General features: G+C 36.3%; 1 non-coding gene across 1 annotated transcript; it reads left to right on the top strand.

Moving 5' to 3' along the window:
* The first annotated feature begins 4,299 nt into the window (after positions 1-4,299).
* LOC139851157 (small nucleolar RNA R71) lies at positions 4,300-4,406 on the top strand. The gene has a single exon (XR_011760516.1). It is a non-coding gene; the product is annotated as a small nucleolar RNA R71 (small nucleolar RNA).
* Positions 4,407-4,944: the final 538 nt, after the last annotated feature.

Below are 4,944 nucleotides of genomic sequence, written 5' to 3' on the forward strand. Positions count from 1 at the left end.
TAGGCTGTTATAAAAGCCCAGAGTGCATCCTTCAATTTCATGGACCATTCCTTCGGATTTGATCCTACGATTTTCTCTAGAATGCGTTTTAATGCTCGGTTGGTATTTTCAACTTGTCCACTTGTTTGTGGATGATAAGCGGTTGAGATTTTATGAGTTACTTCATATCTTTTGAGAACTTTCTCAAGTTGATTATTATAGAAATGAGTACCCCGATCACTTATTAAAGCTTTCGGTGTTCCGAACCTAGCAAAAAGACGTTTTAAGAAGTGGAATACAACTCGTGCATCATTAGTTGAGAGAGCTTGTGCTTCCGCCCATTTAGATACATAATCAATGGCAACGAGAATGTAGAGATTATTATGAGATTTTGGAAATAGACCCATAAAGTCAATACCCCAAACGTGAAATACTTCACATACTTGAATGACATTTTGTGGCATTTCATCACGTTGACTTATTTTTCCAGCCCTTTGACATGCATCACAGGATTTACAGAGAAGGTGTGCGTCTTTGAAAATTGTAGGCCAATAGAATCCAGCGTCGTAAACTTTCCTTGCTGTGAGCTGAGGCCCATAATGCCCTCCTGTTGGTCCTGTGTGACAATGGTTTAAGATTTGACTAGCTTCATCCCCAAATACACATCGGCGTATTATTCTATCGGGACAAATTTTAAACAAATGTGGATCTTTTTAAAAATAGTGTTTTATATCACTAAAGATTTTCTTTCGTTTTTGGTACGACAACCCTTTTTCAAGGAATCCACATACTAAGTAGTTTGCATAGTCTGCAAACCATGGAATTTTATTATAGTCGATTTTCAAGAGATATTCATCAGGAAAGTTGTCTTGTATAGCCGATTCATTTAGAACTTCTAATTCAGGATTTTCAAGACGAGAAAGATGATCAGCGGCAAGATTTTATGCTCCCTTTTTGTCTCGGATTTCAATATCGAATTCTTGTAAGAGTAAGATCCAACGGATTAATCTTGGTTTGGCATCGTGTTTTGAAAATAGGTATCTAAGAGCAGAATGGTCGGTATAGACCACCGTTTTAGCTAGAACGAGATATGAACGAAATTTGTCAAAAGCATAGACAATAGCAAGGAGTTCTTTTTCAGTAGTTGTGTAATTCGTTTGTGCTCCTTATAACGTCTTACTAGCGTAATAAATAGGTTGAAATCGTTTTTCAATCCTTTGTCCTAAAACGGCTCCCATTGCAAAATCACTTGCATCGCACATGAGTTCATATGGTACATTCCAATTTGGAGTTATCATGATCGGTGCATTAGTGAGTTTCTCTTTAAGAATATTAAAAGATTTGATGCATTCATCCGAAAAGATGAATGGAGCATCTTTTTCTAGGAGTTTATTCATAGGAGTGACAATTTTAGAAAAATCTTTTATGAAATGTAGGTAAAAACCGGCATGCCCTAGTAAACTCATAACTCCTCTAACATTGGTGGGATGTAGAAGTTTAGCAATTGCATCTACTTTAGCTCTATCCACTTCAATTCCTTCCTTTGAAATTTTGTGACCAAGAACGATGCCTTCTTTAACCATGAAATGGCATTTCTCCCAATTAAGTACTAGATTTGATTGCTCGCATCTAATAAGCATTCGTTCAAGATTAACTAGACATGTTTCAAAAGTATCACCAAAGACTGAAAAGTCATCCATGAAAACTTCCATGCATTCTTCTATCATGACGTGAAAAATCGCCATCATGCATCTTTGAAAGGTTGCAGGGGCGTTGCAAAGTCCAAATGGCATGCGTTTGTAAGCAAAAGTACCATAAGGGCACGTGAAGGTGATTTTCTCTTGGTCCTCGGGTGCGATTGGAATTTGAAAGTATCCGGAGAAACCGTCAAGAAAATAATAGTAACTATTTCCAGCTAACCTTTTCAACATTTGATCAATGAAAGGTAAGGAAAAGTGATCTTTTCTGGTGGTGTCATTTAATTTTCTATAATCAATACAAACACGCCATCTTGTTACAATCCTAGTAGGAATAAGCTCATTTTTTTCATTTGTGATGACAGTCATGCCACCCTTCTTAGGCACACATTGAACTGGGCTTACCCATGGACTATCAGAGATTGGTTAAATTAAACCTGCATCTAGTAGTTTAATAATTTCTTTCTTAACAACATCTTGCATATTAGGATTTAGTCTTCCTTGGCGTTGCACATATGTTTTATGACCTTCTTCCATAAGGATTTTATGTGTGCAATACGAAGGACTTATACCTTTAATGTCATGAATCTTCCATGCAATAGCTGGTTTATGAGCTTTTAGCACAAAAATGAGTTGAGATTTTTTATTTTTCGTAAGAGAAGGCGATATTATTACAGGTAATTCAGATTCACCATGTAAATAAGCGTATTCCAAATGGGTTGGAAGTGGCTTAAACTCTAATATCGGTGGTTCTTCTATCGATGATTTGTATCGATATCTGTCTTCTTCTTTTAACATTTGAAGTTCTTCTGTTGTTGGTTCGTATTCATTAGCCATAAGTGTAGCTAACATTTCAGCTTCATCAATTGGTTCAGTTCCTTCACCTAAAGAACATTCTCATGTTCCTTGTAATTCTGGAAATTCTTGTAACAATTCTGCATGTGAATCTATAGTTTGAATATAATAACATGTATCATCTGCAAATTGCAGTTATTGCATGGCTCTATCAATAGAAAAGGTAACACTCTCGTACTCTATACTTAGGGTCAATTTCTTACCAAACACGTCTATTATTGCTTTAGCCGTGTTTAAGAATGGTCTTCCTAATATGAGAGGAATTCGAGAATCTTCTTCCATGTCCAGAATAACAAAGTCTACTGGAAATACTAAAGTACCAAATTTAACTAGCATCTTCTCCATTATCCCTCTAGGATATTTTACTGATCGATCTGCTAGTTGTATGCTTATTCGTGTTGGTTTCAATTCTCCAAGGTCTAGTTTAGCATATAATGAATATGGCATTAAATTTATACTAGTACCTAAGTCTGCCAATGCTTCTATTGAACTAAGACTACCCAGAAAACATGAAATTGTGAAACTTCCTGGATCTGATAATTTTTCTGGTTGTTTATTCAACAGCACTGCAGAACAATTAGTATTCATAGTAACAGCCGAGAGTTCTTCCATTTTTCTTCTATTTGTGATTAGATCTTTCAAGAATTTAGTATATCTTGGCATTCCAAAAATCACATCAATGAAAGGAAGATTGGCATTTATTTGTTTAAACATATCTAAGAATTTGGATTGCTCGGCTTCAAGTCTTTCTTTTCTCATTTTACTCGGGTAAGGAAGCGGTGGTTGGTATGGTTTAACATAAGGCTTTGCCTTAACTGTGTTATCTTCATTAACCTTTTCAACTACCGGTTCTGATTCCTTCTTTTGCTCAGGTTGTGGTACCTGTGTTATAGGGATAGAGTCATCAGAAATTTTAGGTATTTCAGGTAGTTTAAGTGCAATACCACTTCTTGTGGTAATGGCTTTAGCTGTTTCATTTCGGGGGTTAGCATTTGTATCGCTAAGTATACTTCTCGGTTTTCTTTCACCTATCAACCTTGCTATGTTGCTTACTTCTTTTTTCAGATTTTGTATAGAAGCTTGTTGATTTCTAAATGCTTGAGCATTTTGTTCATTGGTTTATTTCTGAGATGTGAAAAACTGCGTTTGAGATTCAAGTAGCTTCGACATCATATCTTCTAAATTTGGCTTTTTATCATCGGTTTGTGGTGGTTTATTTGGAAAAATAGGTCTTTGCTGGTTGTAAGTATTATTAGATACTTGTTGATTGCTAGGACCTTGTTGGTTGTTGTATGGAACATTTCGGTTATAATTCTGATTTTGATTGTAGTTTGGTCTTGGCGGTTGATAATTATTCTGATAATTATTTCCAGGCCTTTGGTTCATGTATGAAACATTCTCTCTTTGTTCCATTGTTTGTTCAATACTGAGACAATCTTTTGTCAAATTTGGTCCTCCACACTGCTCACAACTAATTCGTATTGCGTGAATATCTTTAGTCATCTTTTCCATTCGTCTCTCGAAAGCATCTAACTTTGCGGAAATGGAATCAAAGTCATGGCTAGAATCGGCTCTAACCGCTTTAGATGATCTAACGATGTCTTTTTCTTGATGCCACTCATGTGAGTGGGAGGCTGTGTTATCAATAATTTTGTAAGCTTCGGTTGCGGTTTTCTTCATAATGGAACCACCTGCTGCTATGTCGATATCTTTTCGTGTAGTAATGTCGCATCCTTGGTAGAATATTTGTACTATTTGATAAGTGTCTAAACCATGTTGAGGACATCCTCTCAACAACTTTCCAAATCTTATCCACGCTTCATATAAAGTTTCATTTGGCTTCTGCGTGAACGTAACAATTTCTCCTTGAAGTCTCACGGCTTTAGATGCCGGAAAGAATCTTTTAAGAAATTTCTCAACTAAAACATCCCATGTATCAATCGCCCCTTCAGGTAACGATTCTAACCAATCTTTGGCTTCTCCCTTTAAAGTCCAGGGAAATAACATGAGATAGATCTGTTCATCCTCAACTTCTCTAATTTTGAATAGAGTACAAATCCTATTAAAGGTTCGAAGATGTTCGTTTAGATCTTCTTTTGGCGTACCACTAAATTGGCATTGATTAGTTACCATGTGTAAGATTTGTCCTTTGATTTCATAATCTGGCGCATTAATGTCTGGTTGAGTAATGACATGACCTTGGCCAGTGCGGGTAGCTCTCATTCGATCCTCCATACTTAGAGGTTCCTGATTTTTCATGATTGAATTTGTTGAATCTGAATCACTAGAGGATTCTGATTTAATGGTTTCTTCCTCGACAATCTCTGGTTGAGTAATTTGTGGTTCAGGAGGAATGATTAGTGGTTCAGGATCTCTGAATTGTCCTTGAATATCCTCCGGGTTCTCAATTGTG

This window comes from Rutidosis leptorrhynchoides, chromosome 5, assembly GCF_046630445.1.
Source record: "Rutidosis leptorrhynchoides isolate AG116_Rl617_1_P2 chromosome 5, CSIRO_AGI_Rlap_v1, whole genome shotgun sequence".
Classification (NCBI taxonomy): domain Eukaryota; kingdom Viridiplantae; phylum Streptophyta; class Magnoliopsida; order Asterales; family Asteraceae; genus Rutidosis; species Rutidosis leptorrhynchoides.